Source organism: Pituophis catenifer, unplaced genomic scaffold (genome assembly GCF_029215685.1).
Source record: "Pituophis catenifer annectens isolate HBS135680 unplaced genomic scaffold, rPitCat1.0.hap2 SCAF_1, whole genome shotgun sequence".
Classification (NCBI taxonomy): Eukaryota; Metazoa; Chordata; class Lepidosauria; order Squamata; family Colubridae; genus Pituophis; species Pituophis catenifer.
Genome location: NW_027256881.1, coordinates 166,383,219 through 166,405,442, shown reverse-complemented (window position 1 = coordinate 166,405,442; position 22,224 = coordinate 166,383,219). Strand labels below are relative to the sequence as shown.

At 37.8% G+C, this 22,224-nt stretch overlaps 1 protein-coding gene across 1 annotated transcript in view; it reads left to right on the top strand.

Annotated features, from left to right (window-relative positions):
- The window catches only part of AGAP1 (ArfGAP with GTPase domain, ankyrin repeat and PH domain 1), a 1,179,374-nt gene that overhangs the window by 385,969 nt on the left and 771,181 nt on the right, over positions 1–22,224 (top strand). The window lies entirely within an intron of this gene.

The following is a 22,224-nucleotide window of genomic DNA, read 5'->3' as shown; positions in this document are numbered from 1 at the left end:
GTTTGAAGAGTTTATTTAACCCTCGGCTGGCTGGTTGGGTGTGTGTGTGGTACGGGGACAGAACAAAGGGAAACACACCTGGTGGGACCCAGAAGAAAGGCCTTCTCCGTGGTGGCTCCCTCTCTCTGGAACATCATTCCCTCAGAGATTAGAATGGCCCCCACCCTAATTCTCTTCTGGAAGGCACTGAAGACCTGGTTCTGCCAGTGGGCCTGGGAAACCCAAAGTGGGATGGAGCCGATTAAATGGCTTGTGTAATAGGCTGTCGCTGGGGCAGGAGGTGGGGGTCAGGGATGATTTTATTACATTAATTTATTTGATTTTTTTTATGAGTTTTAGTTTTTTAAATGTGGTTTTCTATATTCGGTAAGCCGCCTTGAGTTGCCATGGGCAAATAGGCAGCAATATAAATCTAATAAATAAATAAATACTTAAGAGTTCAGTTAACAGCAAGATGTGCAACTATAAAAGAAGATAATTATATGAAACTGTTACAACAAATTAAATTAGATTTGGAGAAATGGAAAAACCTGCAGCTATTGTTGATAGGAAGGATAGCTACAATAAAAACGAACATTTTGCAGAGACTGTTATTCCAAACAATTCCGATAGAATTAGAAAAAATTGTTTTTGAAGAACTAAACAAAATGATACTAAAATATGTTTGGCAAGGGAAAAAAGCAAGAATAAGACTGAAACTGCTACAAGACACTAAACTGAAAGGCGGCCTTGGGTTTCCAGATTGGGAGCTATACTACCAGGCTTCTGCACTTGTCTTGGTGAAAGAATGGATAAACTTGAGACATAAAATACTGTCAACTTTGGAGGAATATCATCTCCGACTGGGGTGGCATGCCTTTTTATCGTATGGGAAAAATAAAATACATGGATATTTCCAAAGGCATCTTGTTAGAAATGCACTACTGTTAGTATGGGGGAAAATTAAAGATACTATATAAAAATACCAGTCTGGTTCTCCACGATGGAGGCACTGATTCATCCAAATGTGATTAATATCAAAAAAATTGTAAGGTATAAGGACATTTTTTTAATTAAGTTTTTTATTTTTTCCAGTATAAACATACATGTTTCGTGGACAGTACATTGATTGGATCAGGTCTTTTTTATACAACATTAACAATAATAATACAAATAGTATGTAGAATTCTAGTCTTCCAACTTCAAACAATACTAATCTCATTTCATATTCCTTTTACATTTTCTCTTTAATTTATTTAAGGATAAATAACATTTCTTCGCACCTTGTGTTTATTACCCCTTAGTAAATGTTGTCATTCAATATTTTAAAAATCACTCATTATTCCACCATAACATCAATATTCCAAATATATAGGATTACAAATAACACTAATTATTAACAATATTCAATCCATCATGGGAGTATATCTCCAAGTTCCCACCATTTCTAATCCTTAATATTTTAAATTCACAATATCTTTTAATACACTGTTAATATTAGTACTTTGGTTAAATTGTCTAGTCTTAAATTACTATCTACTAATCTAAAACATATTGGGATTTTGGGGTTTTCCCATTTTATTAATATATTTTCACATTATCCATCATCTCTTAGTCTTTCTAAAAATCCATCGCTTACTGATTTTTTGGTCAATCTTTTAACTCTCTCGCTTAGAATCTTGTATCTCTTTTTAATTTTTTTTTTGTGTCTACTAAACTTTCCCTTCTGGGTGCCTTTTGCCTCTTTCTGCTGCTTTTTTTGAACACCCATCCACAAAACTTCCTTTTGTTTTTGTTTTTTAAAGGGGTTTTTCTCTCTTCTCTCTGTACCCTTATAAATAAAATGATGTTATATATTTGTCTTCTACTTATTAGTCTCTTCTCCTCTTTGTTCCTAACTTCTTACTTCTCATTTTTATTTTCCCCTTCCCCTGCTATTTCTAGTTTCTCATCTACTTCTTGAATATCGTGTTCCTCTTTTTCCCCCAATTGTTGAGTAGCTTCATTTCTGTATCTTTAAACAATTCCTTTGTCTGTTTGTCATTTCTTAAGGATTCACAGACTTTTTAACATGCACAATATTTCTTCATACATCTCTAGCTCCATTTTATAGTGATTTAATACAGCTTATAAAAAGTATATTTCTATTATTCCAATATCTCAATATTTAAGAAACTTTTATTTAATCAAGTTACATCAATCCTATAATTATACCTCCAAAACACCACATTTTATTTCATAATAGTTTACAGGCTTATAGTTTCCCAATTGTCCAAATTTTAAAGTCTTATTTCCTTCTTCTCTCTTTTCTTCTGACCTTTTCTTCTTTTGCCTCTTAGAATATTCTATTAAGTAACATTAATAGTCCAAGTCCAAATTTGTCCAGGTAGTCCACTAAATTCTTCCAGTTTTTCCAATCCATAATCCAATAGTCAATTTTAGTAAGATTTGGTTATTTCCAAATTTTATAACTCTTCAAAAGGAAAGGGGAAAAAAACACACTGTTGAATGCTCTCAAATTTTCCCAGTCGTCTTCTAACAACAGAGTCAAGGTCAGGCCATTCACCAGATGTTCTGTATCAGACTTTGTATTAGAGTAGGTAATAATCACAGTAAATATACTGTGATTATACTGTTGTAGTATTTCTCTTTCTCCAGTAGATGGCTCTCTTATGCCCCAATCCAGCATAGGCAATCTGTCAAAGACAGCTGATTGTCAGATAAATCCAAGGGATTTAAAAATTCAAATGAACAATTTCTCCCTAAAGTCACTTTCAGATTATTTGGTTTTTTTCCATGCTGTTTGTGTTTTATAGCTTCTCTTGGGCTTTTTTTTTTCACCTTTTTGTTTCCGGCTTTTTTTTTTCTCCATGTGTCAATTCGCCGCTATCTTAAGCTTCAGAGTTTTCTTTTCATAATCTTTTTGTTATCACAAGTTCTTAAAATAAAAGTTGGTAAATATCTCACCCAATTTCAATATTCTGTCCATACACAGCTCCTGCACAATCTTGGTTCCCGATTGTCCCGGCTTCGGGGCTGCCAGCAATGGCAGCTGTGCCTGCTGCCATTTGGGGAGAGCTTACTTTGGACCTAACGAGGAATTTGCGGATTCCTCATGGTCAGCAAAGCGCCTCTCCTTCCTTCACCATCCCTACAAAACGGCTGTGACTCTGAAGGGATTTTCACAGGGCTCAGCAGAACCCACTATTTTCCAGCTGTTCACGCCAAGTTTGCAACCGGAAGTCTAGGTATAAGGGCATTTTGAATGATAAAGGGAAATTCAAATCCAAATCCAAACAAGAATTGATTAATCAAGGGTTGATTTAGCATGGTGGCCATATGTGCAAATACAATCAAGATATGAGAAAGATGCAAGAATGCATGGTTACTATAAAGAACCAACAGAATTAGACCAGATATTACTAGGGACAGATGAAAAATTAATTTTAAAAATCTATAGCCACTTATTGAGTATTAAAATGGAAGAAGAGCAAGTGAAAGAAACAATGATAAGATGGGCTAAAAACTTTGGTTATTCAATAGAACTATTCAAACGGCAGAAATTGTGGAATAGAAACTGTAAATTAACAATGTCAATGGCCTAAAGGAAAATACAAAATGTTTTATAGATGGCATTTCCACCAGCGAGGTTAAGCAAAGATGTTTGAAAACTTATCAGCTAAATGTTGGAAGTGTAATCAGACACCAGGTTCATATTATTATATGTGATGGACATGCTCAAAGGCAAAAAAATACTGGACTAAAATACGTACTTGGTTAGAAAAAATGATAACACATAGATTTGAAACCAGAAATATTCTGCTGGGGATACTAACAGAACAGTATAATAAAGGGAATCCATATTTAATTCTGCATGTAGTAAGGGCAGCAAGAATAGTGTTCACAGAACAATGGAAAAATGATGAGGTCCCGACAGATGAAAGTGTAAGTAAAAATATTAGAATGTGCTGAGATCAGTAGTGGGTTTCAAACCCCAACACTACCAGTTTGCTCATGGGCGCACACCTGCTCAAACATGCGTGTGACACTTCTGTGCATGTGCAGAGACGTCCAGGCAGGTGGGCCTCCTACCGCTGCCGCTACCGGTTCACCCGATCAAGAGTGAACTGGTAGCAACCCACCACTGGCTGAGATGGATAGATTGACACTTAAGATAAAAGAAAAGGAAGAAACAGAATACTTTTTAACATGGGATATATTTTACCAATTGTTAATTACAGAGGTGGGCTTCACATAGTTTAACAACTGGTTCGCCTAGTGCAGAACCGAAAATGTGAGCGCATGCCTTCCGCGCTTGCACACAGCTTCAAACACACAGCAATATCATGTGTGTGGCTTCCAGCATACTTTCTCGGGCAGCTGTGGTGAGTAAAGTGGGCAAGGCACAGAAATCAGCTGGGCTGCATGGGCAGGGTGAGTGAGCCAGAGAGTGAGATATATAGGATGGGATAGTGGCGGGGCGGGTGGGCAGGCCGAGCCGGTGGTCGGAACAACCGGTTTCCCTGAATCGGTCTGAACTGGCAGCAGCCACCTCTGGGTAACTAACAAAAACAGAAGTTAGAATTTAAAAAGAATTCAAAGAAATAACAAACATTTGTGTTAAAAATATTGTAAAATGGGCAAACTAATTGTTTTACTATTTTATGATTAATATTTATATGTTCATTAAGATTACGTGTATGATTATGGTTATTGTTGTACTTTTACTCAAAATTAATTATGCCCAGACAACACGCTGTTCAGATAGACAAGGAATTTTTTATGTTTTTAAAGAACATAAAACATATATTCCCCCCCCAAAATATATCATGTTTCCCCCTTTGGTTAAAATAACTGGATAAGACACTCCATTTGATACATTTATATTCCTTCCAGGATCCCAATCTTGACTGTTATTTTTTAATGTAATAAGTAGTAAAATTGAATTTGCCTATTATTTGGCAAATATGGATGTTGTAAGGTCTTGCCTCTCCAATCTTCCCAAGAAAGTAGGATTCTTGAAACTGCAGTTGTTCCAAAAGGAGCTTTTATTGGAAGGTTTGTGATAACAAGAGATCTAGGCAAGAACTGAAGCTTCTCACTTAAAACCAGCTATTTAAAGCAATGCTAACCAAACCCCTCCCACACTACATCATTGCAGAGAAAAAGAAGCTTCATATAGAGATTAGCACAGTTATACAGGAAACAGAAACTGGAAACAGAAATAGAAACTTCATACACAGACCACTCCATTCCTCCCTCCCTTCCTCCCACCAAAATGCCAGCATCCCTGTAGAAATATCTGGGACCTGACATGCCTCCCCCTAGAAGAATGGGAAGTCCACCCAAAAGAAAACAAAAGAGGGAAGGGGAGACAAAAGAAACACAAAATCAACAAGGTTTGTCAGGGTACAATTGATGAAATATACGTACTAATTTAGGGGCTTGCACATGTTTTTTTGAACCTATTCATTGTGTGAGAAGGGGAGGTGTTTTCAAGCCACCAGGTACTGAGTGGTTCTGTGGAATTTCCTAGAGCAGCGGTTCTCAACCTGGGGGTCGCGACCCCTTTGGGGGTCGAACGGCCATTTCCCAGGGGTCGCCAAAGCCCTCTCTCGCCCCCCCACGCCTTCACTCACCCTCACCCTCTGCCGGATCGCCCGGTCGCCGTTCGTTTACCCCGCCCACTCCCAATCTATTGCTGCCTCCGGAGTCCCAGGTGATGGCTAGAGGGGAAAAAAACTTTAAATTCTTGCCGCGGGGCTTCAAAGAGCCGCCCTACTCTCAGCTGTTTTAGCTCTGTTGCTAGTTAGCTGCAAAGAGGTAAATTCCTGGAGCAGATTTTTTCCCCCCTAGCTATGCTGAGAAAGGGAAATTGAAAGTAAGCAGGGTTTTGGCTCCAACGTGACAAAATGAGGCAGAGAGATTTCTTTTTCCTCACCAAAAAAGGTAGGTGCAAACTGCAAACAATGGGAAATTTAGGGCAAGAGGAGGTTCAAGATTTTAAAACACAGAAGAAAAAAAGCTCTATTTAACTAGGGAATTGTAATAATTGAGATACTATTAATTGTATATTGTGTTGAAAGCAGAAATGGTTAAGTTGTGGTTTGGAGGAATATATGGGGGAAATTATTTGGTTTATTATTATTGGTAAATATAATTAATTGATTTGTAAGAAATTGGATTGCATGGAAATAATTGGAATATTCATGTTCATATTGATTAATATGCAAAAAAGGTAGCTATATAACTAATTGATTTATATTAAAATGTTGAATTTGTATTAAACAACTGTATTACATAATTAACCAATGTGAGGATGGATATAAAAATAGATGACAATGGGAAGGGGTGTAATATAGAATAGAAGGGAAAAATTGAATTTGATTAAGATTAGAGATGAGGATGAAGGGTAATATTGTTTTTTTAAAAAATAGATGAGGAATAAATATGGTAAAAAGGAAATATAAAAATTGTAAATTTAATTGAAATGACTAAATACTGTGTTGGAAGAAATATCCTTCTGGGTTCTGCTCCAAGTGGGGAAAAAGACACTGGAAACATGGAGACTGCTTGGAAAGATGGTTTAATGGTGGACAGGATCACATGGCTTGATGGGGCCCATTGTGTTAGTTTCTGTTGCTATTGTGTTGCAAATGTCCTTTGACAAAGGATTGAGTTTCTGCCTCTGGCCCATTAATAAAGGGTGGGGGGCAGGAAGGTGGGAGTTGCTTTGTCTGTAAAATATGCTTCTCCATTTCTCATCCAGGTAGGGAAATATAATATTCTGCCTTTTTAATATTTCCCAAAATATTTTATTCTTCTAGGAAAGGGGTGGATGCTAACCTCCTACAACTGTTTAAATTTGTGAACCGGCCAAATACTCTGTTCAAAGAAAATACGTTGTATGTTTGTATGTGTGTTTCTAATTATTGCTATTTATTGCTATTTGTTCTCTTTTATTCTTTAAAGTTTAACAATTCATTCTTTATCTTAATATCTTAATATTTGTTTGGGGTTGGTTTTCTTCCCTTTCATCTTTTTTATTGTACAGCAATCTTTCTCCTCAAACCTACCACCTCTCTCTTTTCTTTTCTTCTTACTTTCTCTTCCTCCCCTTCTTCTTCTCCTCCCTACTTCCTCTTCCTTTCTCCTTCTCCTCCTCTCTTCCTCCCTCTCTTACCCTCACTCCTACTCTAATTTCCCTTCCCTTCCTTCATCCCTCTCTATTGCTGTATCCTTTTATGCATATGGACTACTCAAAGGGCTGAAAAAGTTATTTTTGACTGGTCCTCGCACTTTTGACCAGTCCTTGATTTTACGACTGTCCTCACATTTTACGTTTTTTGCCCTATCTTATACCATGTTGAAGAGAAGCAGTTGTGAAATGAGTGACATGGTTGTTAAGAATGCTGCACAGGCATAAATGTGAGGATGGTCATAAGTGTGAGGACCAGTCAAAAGTGCGAGGACCTGTCAGAAATGACTTTTTTCAGCCCTCTGAGTAGTCCCTATACATATAGCCATGGCCACCCGGTCACATGACCAGCTAGCCACGCCCACCCAGTCACATGACCTCCAAGCCACACCCACAAAATAAGCCATGCCCACAGAACCGGTAGTAAAAAAATTTAGAACCCACCCCTGGTTGGGGGTCACCACGACATGAGGAACTGTATTAAAGGGTCGCGGCATTAGGAAGGTTGAGAACCACTGTCCTAGAGTCAAGAATTTCCTGAATCTCAAAATGTTGTTCACCCTCTACCATAATAGGGGGCAGAACAGGGGTAATAGCCGGACAAAGATCAGAGGTGACTTCAGGCTTCAATAAGCAATAATTGAAAACGGGGTAGACTTGCCATAAGGCTTAGGGAATTGTAATTCCACCATTACAGGGTTAATAATATGAGCTATGGGGAAAGTCCCAATATATTTAAGAACCAACTTTTTAGACTGCTGCAAAGATAAATTTTGTTCCCCACTTTATAAGGTTTAGGTTCTGTACATTTCTTGTCTGCTTGTGCTTTGGCTTCATTCAAGGCTTTGCGGACCACCAGCCAAATAGTTTGCAAATGATTGATCCACTGTTTCAATACTGTTGAACTGTTACTGTTCCAGAACTGAGTTCATTCGTTTTGTGGCCCCGTTTGTCTGTGAATGATGACTAGAACTAAGTCCCTGCTCGGTCCCAAGTAGATTAAAAAAAGCTTTTCAGAACTTAGACTTGAATTAGATCCCTCTGTCCAAAATAATATGTCATGGGGCCCCATGGAAGTGCTAAATGTATAAAAAAGTTTAGCCAAGGCTTTAGCCGTAGGAATCTTTTGGCATGGGATGAAATGAACCTGTTTTAAGAAAAGATCAGTGACAACCCAGATCACTGTGTTTCCAGAACTCTCAGGCAATTGAACAATAAAATCCATGGAGATCTCTCTCCATGGACTGAAGGTTCGGCCACTCGCTGCAGTAGACCAGAGTTTTCCCCCTGCCTGCATTTAGCGACAATGCAAATGGGGCAGCTTGCTACATAACTTTCTATGTCCCTTTTTAAGGAGGGCCACTAGAATTGCCATTTCAGTAAATGTAATGTTTTACAAAACCAAAGTGACCAGCTAATTTGGACTCGTGGCAAGCTTGCATAGTTCTCAGACTTTCCCTAGCTGGGACATACAGCTTATTTCTCACCCAAGCTAACACCTCTTTTATTATGTAGATATGTTTAATGGCATTAAACCACTCATCCATTTCTAAGGCTTTTTTGAAATCTGTGGTGGTGGCATTGTTTAAGGTGGAGGGGTCGTTCTTCACCTGAGAACGTGTGAATTAGCTGCTAATTGGAAGGTTGGGATCATGGCCTTAATTACTTCCCCTTGACACTGTTGTATTGTGGTAATCTGGACAAGGCATCTGCCAAAAAGTTTTTTCCTTCCAGTAAATACTTCAAAGTGAAATTAAATCGGTGAAAGTAGTGTTCTTACCGGACTTGTTTTGGAGACATTTTCCATGGGGTTTTGAGTGCTTCCAAGTTCTTGTGGTCGGTCCATACTTGGAAAGGTATTTTACTTCCTTCCAAGAAATGTCTCCAAGTTAGGAGTGCCCACCTAACTACAAAAGCCTCCTTTTCCCATATTGCCAATTTCTGTTTCAGTTAACTTCCTAGAGGTGTATGCACATGGTTGTAATTTGCCTTCTTCATTCTCTTGGAGTAAAACAGCACCAACTGCCACATCACTGGCATCGGCCAGGATTACAAATGTTTTCTCTGGGTCTAGGTGTTTTAATACAGGTTCAGCCAAAAAGAGTTTTTTCAGTTTTTCAAATGCCACTTAGCAGTGCATAGTCCAATTCAGTGGTTGGCTAGGTTTCGGTTTATCTACCCCCTTGGTTTTTAACAGATTTGTAATCGGCAATGCTATTTGGGCAAAAATGGGGATAAACTGCCTAGAAAAGTTAGTGAACCCCAGGAAGCTCTGCAATTATTTGCGAGTATGGGGGGTTTCCCACTTGAGGACTGCTCTGACTTTTGCAGGGTCCATTTCTACCCCCTGGTGAGAGATTCTGTACCCTAGGTAATCTATTTTATCTTGGTGAAAATCACATTTGGAGAGTTTGGCAAACAACTTAGCTGCCCTTAATTTCTTCAAAACCTCCCGCACCAATTTAACATGTTGAGTCTTAGTTTCAGTATAAATCAATATATCATCAAGGTAAATCAAAACTCCCTTATACATGCATTAATTAGCTGCATTAATTAGCTGCATGAAAACAACAGGAGCCGCTTGGAGTCCGAATGGCAAAACTTTGAACTGAAAAAATCCTAGCGGACAATTAAACGCTGTTTTCCATTTGTCCCCTTCTCAGATCCTGATCCGGCAATAAGCCTCCTGCAAGTCTAGTTTAGAAAAAATTCTCCCCTTCACCAGATGGATCAGCATGTCCTTCATTAAGGGTAGAGGATAAAGATTTTCCTTGCAAATAGTATTTAAATTCTTATAATCCACACATAAATGTAACAAGCCTCCTTCTCCCAGAACAGGACGGGGCAGCCACCTTGGGTTTCACTGGATTGATGAACCCACACTTGAGGGTTTTGTCTATAAATTGCCGTAATTCATCCAGTTCCCGGGGAGTCATAGCATAAAGTTTTGGCGTAGGTAGTTTGGCCCCCGGTAAAATCTTGGTGGCACAATCTGTAGACCTTTGGGGGGAAGTTTATCTGAGTCCATTTCCTTGAAAACATCCATCAAATCCCAATATTCCCTCCGGGGGACGCCCGGTAGGGGTCCATTCGCCGCAGCCACACCTACCTCCTCACTCTACGGTATTTCAGCCTGGTGGGGTTCCTTGTTCCGAATTAATTCATCATTAGGGAATTGGAGGGGCCCCTCTCTCCAGTCCATCCTTGGGTTCCACTTCTTTAACCAGATTCTTTAACCTGCAATGGACCCATCAAGTTGGCAGAACAAGATTGGGGATTGTATGGCCTTAGTTGAATGCCCAGTTCCGCGACCAGAGCTGGGCTTATTAGGTTTGTTGTACACCCTGAATCTAGCAATGCCTTAAGTCTCACTTTTCTCCCCGTTATTGGAATTAACAATTCTATAAGTGTTGTAAAGGGTTCGATAACCCCACTCACCAAAGGGTCTTCATAGACGCTCTCCGACTGACTGGGTTCCTCCACTGGAGGGGTTGGAGTTCCTTGCACCATAATTGATTCAGGCAGGAACTCAACGATTGCATGGGTCTTCAGGGCAATATCTTTGGAACACGGTGGTGGCTTTGAGGGTATCCCTCCGACCTGCTTCTCTCCCTTTCAGGAGGACATTCTCACACAGCACTTGTTTGCGTGGTGACTTTCCTTCCCGCAATGGAAGCAGGCGGCTGAGGGCGGTGGGGCAGAGTGACATTTGGTTTCCTCCCTACTCCCTTCCAGCGGTGATCTCTTCCAGGAGCGATTTGCATGGTACTGGTTTTGAGCTTCGTCGATTTCCGCTTCCTCAGCCAAGACACATCAGTTGTGCAGATGGGCTGGGGCTCCACAAGCAGCCGTTGTACAGGTCATCGCTTAAGCCATCTTTAAACCAACTCACAAGTATTTCCTCTGGCCAATTTATGTGGCAAGTCAGATCATGAAACTTTTTGATGTACTTGCTGTCTGGACAGCATCCCTGTCTGATGTACCTTATGTGGTCTCTAGCTTTGCAGCTGGCTAGGGGGTCCTCAAATCTCTGTCTCAGGGCTGTCATAAAATGGTTGAAGTTGCGGAGTTCCAGTGCATCTGCATTATGGAGGCTCACTATCTAATATGCAGCTGATCCTTCTAGAGCTAGGGTGACAACCCTGACTTTGGCGCCTTCCATACTCCTGCATGTAGGTCAGTACGTGTGCGAGGAAAAATCCCAGTTGCTAGGGATTCCCATCAAATTTGACAACTTCTATTCTAAGGGTGGAAGCCTCGTCTCATTGAGTTGCAAGTTTTGCTTTGCATTGAGATGTCTTCTGGGTGGAGGGTTCGTTAGTAGCCCCCATAGTTTCAGCCAATGTCCCTTGGGATCCTTTTTGTTCATCGGTAGTCCCCTTTTGTTGTCAAGCTTCCTGAGATAGTTTTCTTAATTGTGGTATCTGCTTGCTATCCTAAATCTATGCAATTTTATCTCTGAAGAAAATTCATTAATGCAATATTAGGAACGCTCCTTAAAAGTGAGATTTTGTGGATCTATTGAAGAAGAAGGAAACAGCCAAATAAATTCTGACTGGCATGTCAGTGAAGAGTTTAATTAATCTTTGAAATTTTCATCCATATTTGTTTTACCATCAAAAAAAATTCCTTGATGTGGAAGAAAATCAGTTCATTATAAGCAGTCTGAAATCATGAATATTGGATTAATGATATAAGTATTCCTTTTTTTACTTTGTTTCCAACTTCAGTTAAATTTATGTTGACAAATATTTAATTATTTGCAATTAATGCACATTATCTAGTCTAATTTGAAAAAGAATCTTGGAATACCATATAAAATTATATTTTGCTTTGGTTACTCGCATGTCATAAACAAACAAATAGTTTTAAAAACAAATCCAAATAGGACGCTCTTATTATGGAATTTTGAGATTTGAATAATACTTTTTGTATGATTTAAATGTTTCCCTGAAGTACATTAAAACAATAGCAGGAAAGATTCATTGATGGAATTGACACTTACAAGGACTACACTCAAGGGTAATCAGGAATTACTTCCTGATTACTCATATCTCTTGCAGTAGAATATAATCCTCCAGGAATTGTAGCAGTTCATAGTTGCCAACTTTCACAGAGGAAGAAAAGGTCATTATTCATTTGCATGTTAATGCATTGAAATGTATGCAAATTCAGCACTTCATCATTGCCTAATATCAAGGATGAGTTTAAAATAGAAATTAGGTGGGAGGTAGAAAAGCCAATCACACCAACTTAATGCTGATCATGTGGCAACTATTGTGGCACAACTGTGGCAACAAACTATTTCAGCATTCAAAACACAAAACCTGTAGTTGGTGAATTATCTTGTTAGTTTCCATACTGCATTTTTTTGTGCTAGTTAGCTTGCTTTTCTGGTCATTCTTAATACTGAACAAGTATTTACTGAACCAGTAAAATCAATCATCCTATTTCTGTTTTAAGTACTGAAAAAATCAAAATTGAATAGGCAAGAAAAAATATTTAAGATAAATTTCAATAGAGTTGCTTGCATGTTTCACTAATCACAGAAAAATGTCTGGTTTTATCCAGCATGGGAATCAATCAAAAAGCTTTGCACCTTTATCAGACTTTCAGTTTAGTTTCAGAAAACATATATAGTATTTGAAGTTGAAATACTAATTATATAATGATAGTTGTATTTCAGAAACAGATATGGAATTATATGATTGAATATTGTTCCAAATAAAATATTTTGCATAGAAAAGTGGCATATAAGGGAGAGGGCTGAGCTGGTGCATATCCGTATATTTTGTCTATTTTGAGTGGATTTCAATTTGTGGGATCATATGCAATTTTATTATATCAGTTTTATATTACTATAAATATACTGTATATTCTTAGGATTTCTGTATTTTATTTCTGCCATGGAATGGAAGTGCAAAATAAACTTATGAGGAACCAGGATAGATTATTATGGGGCTACATAATATTCAGTGATAATTTTGTTCTATATTATAGTTTGCCTTTCCCTGGGGAAAATGTGTTTAACAATGCATATTATAAGCCAACTTCCACAATATCTGTAAAATTTGAACCCAAAAAGCACCTTATAATCAGAAGATCTGTTGGTTATAGCCAAGGATCTTTAGATGCCCAAATGCATTTAACACATTTTTTTCTTTTATTATCTAGGTTCTATGCTCCTTCAGAAAATTTCCTCATTCTCATGTGAATTTGACATGCTTATTTGAAAAACACATTTCTTGTGTGACAAGATGCCACAATTGCCTGAACTGTGACCAATGTTACAGTCATATATTTGACTTTGTGATACTGTAATGACAGTTATAACATATATTTCAATTATTTTGAGGAAAATTGATTTGAAGATGATACATCGATGGTCATTTAAAATAAATTCAAAACTAAAAGTACTCCCTACTGAACTTGAGAGTTATGGTTTAATCTAGAGGATGCTATGTTGCTTCATTGTAACATAGGAAGGGTGTTATTGATGAAAATAATTGCAGGTTTATCACCTATTTTATAATAAGTGAGACCTATCTCACTTATCTCAATTATAATGATACAGACCAGCATATGTTTTCAAAATTTCTAGGCAGAAATGGCCCGTTACTCAAGATGCCCAGGATTGGAGCAGGGACCTGTGCCATGCAAATTAAGCTCTAGAAGGAGAGGAAATGGTAAACAAAGTCTCTTGAAAAACCCAAAAGAGACACACGCACAGTGACATTCACTTTGCACAGCATTGAGGTATAGATGCAGTATATATTATTTTTAACTTGGAATTTTCACTTACTGCAGAAATCAAATACAATTCACAACATAAGGATTGCTTTCAAATCCCTTTTTGGTCTATAATATGGAGTATGAAATATTTTTATGAAATAATATAGACCATTAAAATACTTCATTTTCTTTCAATGTTAGGTTTGTTATTCAGCAGATGTTACATTAAATTGGATTTTGTGTCCATCATTATTAAAATGTGAAGTGTGTCGGTCAGAAAACATACATTTCAGAGCAGTTAGCTGAATAATTCTTTTCTTTATTATCCCAAATTACTGCTGAGCTCTGGAGAGGTGAGCAGTTTAGCCAATTATTGCCATTTGAGCTGGATTTGTGGGTGATTAGCTTCTGGTCGAATTCAGTCCTGGTTGGGCTTTGAAGTCTTCGCTTGTGTGATTTTCACAGCAGTGAGGTAGGAATAGTCGTAGCTAATGACAGGAAGGTTGCTTGGGTTGTTTGACCTGTCGGGGGTAGGGGTGTTCAGGTTTAGCAAATAGGGCATCCACAATAACAAGTATATCACTAACCCTGCCGTGCATAATCAAAGTTTTATAGGATTGTTGGAGATGCTGACAGTTCAATTAAAGTGCAACCCTTTGTACCATATATCCTAGTAGAATCACAGAAATATTACTAACAAAAAAGGGGGGCATAAGGGAACTAGGCTAAGGATCCTATATTCTTTTTCACAATTTCATGGAATGTTCTATAGAGTGAGCTGCAAAAATAATCCGTTTGTGAAATAGCTTGTCTGGGGAGGAGTAAGGTGCCAACGCTTCTGTTAACTAGTATTCTTGATGTTTCTATGGAAACGGTTTCTATCAGGACAGAATCTGTAACATTTTTAAACCTTTCAGGAATTCCTTATATATCTAAGTAGGAAGCATCATACAAGGCAAAAGGATGCAGGTTGAAATTACTGGGTTGTTTAATCTAGATTTTGAGTGTAGATATTGAATTAATATCCACTTGAAATAAAATTGTTCCTAGTTTTACAGACAATTAATTTGAATAAAATATATTTGCTTCTAAATCTTCCTTTCCCTGGGTTATATAAGAGAAAAATATTCCTAATGTTAAGAGTTGTTTAGCAGTAGAATACATTGTTTCTGGAAGTGGTAAGTTCTTATTCACTGTTCCTTCTTGAACAGAAGTTGGATTGTGTCTAATGGAAATGATGGAGTTGTAGGTTTCTGCAGTGGTTAGGGGATTGAACTAATTTCTTTCCAAGATCCTTTCCAATTCTTGTATTATGTTATTCACTGATATTAAATAAATTCCATTATTATTCCATATTGGCTTCTGGGATTAGTTCTTTTAACTGATAGGATTCACCATGGCATCTTTAGAATGCAGCCTCTTCCAAAGATCTTTCTAAAACTGAGATCCATGTTAGTTTTTCAAATAAAATATAATTGGAACTGCTTCTGAAGAGTAGTCCATCTCATCTCACAACTGAAATCATGCAACCACAAAATATACCAGAAGTTCTGAGAACCTTCCAGAAGTGGTACAAATGATAGTGACTATATGCAGAATTAACATACAATATCAAATTTTACCTCTTCATGGATTACTGCCTTGTCATGGCAAAGGGGCTTGCATAGCTCAATGAAGCTATGAGCTATGCCATGCAGGGACACCCAAGCCGGACAGGTCATAGCAGAGAGTTTTGACAAAATGAGATCCACTGGAGAAGAAAATGGCAATCCACTCCAGTATCTTTGCCATGAAACCCCCATGGACAGTACCAAAAGGCAAAAAGATATGACACTGGAAGATAAGCCCCTCAGGTCGGAAGGTGTCCAATATGCTACTGGGGAAGAGCAGAGAGCTAGTACTAGTAGCGCCAGAAAGAGCGAAGTGACTGGGCCAAAGCCGAAAGGATGCTCAGCTGTGGATGCATCTGATGGTGAAAGGAAAGTCCAATGCTGTAAAGATTTTTTCTCCATAGATCCATGAATCAAGGCAAACTGGATGTGGTCAAACAAAAGATGACAAGACTGAACATCAACATCTTAGGAACCAGCGAACTAAAATGGACATGAATGGGTGAATTTAATTCAGATGACCATCAGGTATACTACTGCGGGCAAGAATCCCTCAGAAGAAATGGAGTAGCCTTCATAATAAATAAAAGAGTAGGAAAAGCAATACTGGGATACAATCCCCAAAATGACAGAATAATCTCTGTTAGGATATGGTTTAAGCCTAACTATGTTGTCCAGGCAATATAAGTGTACTGTTACTTTATCTGTATATGTATTATGTGGCTTTAATGCTGAGTCATGCTGTAATTACATAATTACTGGTTGTAAGAATATTTAAGCAAAGCTTCTGTAACTGTTCAGTTGCTGCTATGATATGCTGTTGAGAGGAAGCTGCAATGCCATGCTGCCATTGTGTATGAAGCTGTGATGATAAGCTATCATTGAGAGGAGTTGTTATCTGCTAATTATCATTGGATGGATCTGCAACAATCGTGGTTTGTGAACCAGAGTGAGTTTGTTATTCTAACCAACTACTGTTTGTTGAGTAAGAAGATTCTGTAACTACTGGACTGATTTACTGGCAAAGACTTGGAATTTGTTTAAAGACTATGAAACTGTTTTTCTACTATAAAGTAAGCTTTTAATAAACCAGTTTGCTTATCTCTTATTCATTGCTCTCAGCAACGTTTCACTGTGCAATCTACTCTGCTGGTTGGTAACACAACAACAATAACCTTAACATTGGTTATAGGCCCAGAGCCAACCATAACTAACTAGGATTGTTAAAAGCTAAACTGAGAGTTAATGTGAATAGAACAAACTGTGTTTGTGATAAACAATCCAAGTGAAGATGGCACTAGAACAAGCAGCAAATTTTTCCATGATAACCTGGCTGGATGGAACAAACTATGTATCCTGGTCTGCAAAATGTAATCTACTTCTGTGTAGAGAAGGACTGTGGGGCATAGTTAATAATCCACCCGATGTAACAGCATGGGATCCTGCTAATGAGGAAGATGAGAAGAAATTAGCCAAGTTTAACAGAGACAATGAACGAGCTCTTTGCATTATTGGACTAACACTGGGTGACCAGCAGCTTGTCAATATTCGTGGCGAAGAGTCTGCTGCTAGGTGTTGGACCAAGTTGAAGAGACTATATGTTCGTGACTCTGTGGGTGCTCATATATATCTCACAAGAAGATTATTTAAACAACATCTTCTTAAAGGTGGAGATATGATGGCTCATTTGGAATCCATGACCAGAATTTTCCAGGAGCTGCATGAAAAGGAACTTATTTTCTCAGAACTACAACAAGTTTATATAATTCTTTCTTCATTGAACGATAGTTATGATGACTATGTTTCTTCGTTAGAGGTTTTGTCCAGAGATGAACTGACATTGGCTGGCATAACCGGTAGGTTATTGGAAGAATTCAAAAGAAGACAAGAAAGGGATCAGTTGAGAGTGCAACAGCCAAAAAAAGAAGAAAAAATGTACTCAACTGCCTATATTGTAAAACGTTGTTTTGCTTGTGGGGCTAAAGGGCATATAGCTAAGTATTGTAAGAATAAGAAAATGTCTGTTAGGAACAATACTAGACCCAAGAAGGGTTGTAATTTAGCTATATCAAGTTCAACCACTGATGTTAACCAGGATTGTTGGGTTGTTGACAGTGGTGCTTCTCAATCAATTTCTAGAAATAATTTTTTTTTTGTTAAAATGGAGAAGAGTAACCAGCATGTTAAACTAGCAAATGGCTGGAAGGTTAAGGTAGCTGGAGAGGGTGTTGCTCGTTGGTCATTTAGCAATGAACCATTACCTATGTTATATATTCCTGGGTTAAAATTCAATTTATTGTCTGTTAAATCATTACTGCAATTTGGGTTTACAGTAACATTTAAAAATGAGAAATGCTTTATTGAGAAAGATGGCAAAATTGTTACTGCAAGTTTAGAAAATGATTTATTTGTTTTAAGGGATAACCCAGTATTGGTGGCTAAGTCTAAGTCTGTTTATAAGAATGTTAAACCACATGATGAATGTATTCATCTGTTACACCGGAGACTTGGGCATTTAAATTTCAGGACGTTAAAGCAAACAGTTCAGTTATCTGAAGGGATAAAACTACATGCATGTAGTAAATATCTAAACTGCAATGCCTGCAATCAGCAGAAAAGTAGGGTTACACCAGCAAACCGTGTTAATGGTTTTAAAACCACAAATCCATTAGAGGTAGTGTTTATAGACCTAATTGGACCCAAGAAACCTAGCATAGGAGGTGCCTGCTATATTCTGAGCATAGTAGACCATTATTCGAGATATGGATTCTGTTATCTAATGAAAACAAAATGTGAAACATTCCAGCATATTAACAACTGGCTACCTTTTGTAGAAAGGAAACAGAAATTTAAAGTTAAATGCTTAGTTACTGATAATGGTACAGAATTTACCAACCAAAGATTAGAAAAGTTTTTGCAGGATGCAGGGATCCAGCATAAACGGTCTGCTCCGTACAGAGCACAGCACAATTCGTTTATTGAAAGACGAGGTCAGACATTACAAGCCATGACTAGAGCTATGTTGGCAGATTCTGGTTTGCCTGAAAATTTATGGGGTGAGGCTGTTATGTGTGCTAACCATGTGTTAAACAATGTGGTTCATTCCTCTACAGGAGAAATACCATTCACCTTATGGCATGGGAGGAAACCAAATCTTAGTTTCTTACACACATTTGGAACCCTAGCTTGGGTACATATTCCATCTAATTTAAGGAGAAAGGATCAACAGAGAGCCAGAAAAATGTTTTTCGTTGGCTATGAATCAAATCATAGATCTTTTAGATTTTGGGCACAGGGAACTACTAGTGTTTACTGTAGTGCAAGTGCTAAATTTTTAGAGCACGAAGGATGGGATAAACTAGAGCGTGCAGATTATAGACATGATAATACTGTTAGTATAGAGCATCATATTCCTGATGATATTCCTGAGGATTTAGATGATGTAAAATCCTCTATCAAGGAGGAAGAACAGGAAGTAGGTTTAGAGGATGCAGTTTTAGGGGAGGAATCAGATGAACAATCTGCTGTAAGTCCTGTTTTACCTAGAAGATCTACTAGGGAAAGGCATCCACCTGATCGATATAAAGCAACCGTAGTTTGCCAAGTGAATATTGAGCCTTCAAGGTATGAGGATATCAGGCTTTATCCTGAAAAGGAGCAGAATGCTTGGAAGGAGGCAATGAGTAAAGAAATTAATTCTTTAACCAAGTTAGGTGTTTATGAAACTGTGAAATTGCCAAGCATAGATGGCACAGTAACCCATAAAGCTTGCCTTGTAGCTCAAGGTTTTTCTCAGACCGAAAATGATTTTGATGAGGTTTTTGCTCCTAGTCTACGAGCGAGTACTTTACGGACAATGCTAGTGTGGGCAGCTAAGCATAAATATAGCATTAACCATATAGATGTAGAGACAGCATACTTGCATGCTCCATTGAGACACACCATCTATATGAAGAAGCCTTTAGGAGTTGAAACACAAAACCACACTGATTGTTGGAAGTTAAACAAAAGCCTTTATGGTTTGAGACAATCAGGGTTTGAATGGAACCAATGTATAGTTAAAGAGCTAAATAGGATCGGTTTTCATGAAGGTGTAGCGGATAAATGTCTCTTTAAAAGAGAAAATAATGGTGTAGTATCATTTTTATTATTGTTTACAGATGATATAGCCATAATAACCAAAACTGACAATGAAGCCATAGATATTGTTAAACAGTTAGAAGCCAGATTTAAAATCAGAAATTTGGGAAGTATTAGGCATTATTTAGGTTTAGATATCAATCAAACAGCTAGAGGTTATAAAATATCTCAATCTAGCAAAATAAGCCAAATGTTAAAACGTTATGGCATGGAGCTATGTAAGCCAGCTAAAACACCTATGGCACAGGATTTTCAACAAGGTGAAATCCAAAGTCCTAAATTTAGTAAAGAGATCTACCAGTCCCTTATAGGTAGTCTATCTTATATAAGCAATTGGTCGAGACCCGATATTTCATTTGGAGTAAACCAATTAGCGAGGTATAATGCAGAGCCAACTGATAGGCATTGGCAGGCTGCAAAGCGTATATTAAGGTATCTGAAAATGACGATGCATTATGCATTGTATCTAGAATCTAACAATGATTTAGTATTGAGTGCATATGCTGATGCCAGTTTTGCTACTGATGTGACCACCAGAAAGTCCACATCAGGTATAGCTATCATGTTAGACAATTGTTTGATTGGCTGGAAATCAATTCGTCAAAAACATATTAGTCTTTCGAATATGGAGGCGGAATTCTCATGTTTGTCACTAGTTTGTACAGATTTGATTTATTATAAACAACTAATGATGGATATTGGTTTAGATATGGATTATCCAATTGTAATACATGAGGACAACCAAGCTGCTATAAAAATGGCAACAAATTTAGCAGTTAAAACTAGAACTAAGTATACTGACATTAGGTATCTGAATGTTCGTCAGTGTATTCAAAGCAATATGGTTAAGTTGCAATATTGTATGTCAGAAGACAATATAGCTGATAATTTTACCAAGGCACAAGGTGCTATCAAACATAGAACGTGTTGTGACAGCTATGGATTAAGAATCTAAACTGTATATATTGACCTGTCCAAAGGGGAGAATGTTAGGATATGGTTTAAGCCTAACTATGTTGTCCAGGCAATATAAGTGTACTGTTACTTTATCTGTATATGTATTATGTGGTTTTAATGCTGAGTCATGCTGTAATTACATAATTACTGGTTGTAAGAATATTTAAGCAAAGCTTCTGTAACTGTTCAGTTGCTGCTATGATATGCTGTTGAGAGGAAGCTGCAATGCCATGCTGCCATTGTGTATGAAGCTGTGATGATAAGCTATCATTGAGAGGAGTTGTTATCTGCTAATTATCATTGGATGGATCTGCAACCATCGTGGTTTGTGAACCAGAGTGAGTTTGTTATTCTAACCAACTACTGTTTGTTGAGTAAGAAGATTCTGTAACTACTGGACTGATTTACTGGCAAAGACTTGGAATTTGTTTAAAGACTATGAAACTGTTTTTCTACTATAAAGTAAGCTTTTAATAAACCAGTTTGCTTATCTCTTATTCATTGCTCTCAGCAACGTTTCACTGTGCTATCTACTCTGCTGGTTGGTAACACAACAACAATAACCTTAACAATCTCAATTCAAATCCAAAGCAAACCATTCAATATCACAGTAATCCAAGTCTATGCCCCAACCAATGGTGCTGAAGAGGATGAAATTGACCGGTTCTATGAAGACCTACAACACCTTCTAGCATTAACACCAAAAAATGATGTTCTTATCATCATGGGGGATTGGAATGCTAAAGTAGGAAGCAAAAAGATAACCAGAATAACAGACAAGTTTGGCCTTGGAGTACAAAATGAAGTAGGCCATAGGCTGATAGAATTGTGTCAAGAGAATACAATGGTCATAGCAAACAGTTTTTTCCAACAACCCAAGAGACGACTCTACACATGGACATCACCAGACGGTCAACACAGAAATCAGATTGACTATGTGCTCTGCAGCCAAAGATGGAGAAGCTCTATACAGTCAGTAAAAACAAGACCAGGAGCTGACTGTGGCTCAGATCATGAGCTTTTCGTTGCAAAATTTAGACTTGAATTAAAGAAAGTAGGGGAAAGCACTAGGCCACTCAGGTATGAACTAAATCATATCCCTGATGAATATACAGTAGAGGTGACAAATAGATTTAAGGAATTAGATCCGATAGACAGAGTGCCTGAAGAACTATGGACGGAGGTTCACAACATTGTACAAGAGGTAGCAACTAAAACCATCCCAAAGAAAAAGAAAGGCAAGAAAGCAAAATGGTTGTCTTAGGAAGCTTTGCAAATAGCTGAGGAAAGAAGGGAAGCAAAAGGCAAGGGAGAAAGAGAAAGATACACCCAGTTGAATGCAGAATTCCAGAGAATAGCAAGAAGAGATAAGAATGTATTCTTAAATGAACAGTGCAAAGAAATAGAAGAAAACAATAGAATAGGGAGGATCAGAGATCTCTTCAAGAAAATTGGAGATATGAAGGGAATGTTTCATGCAAAGACGGGCATGAAAAGGACCAAAATGGCAGGGACCTAACAGAGGCAGAAGAGATTAAGAAGAAGTGGCAAAATTACACAGAAGAACTATACAAGAACTATAACGTCCCTGATAACCACAATGGGGTG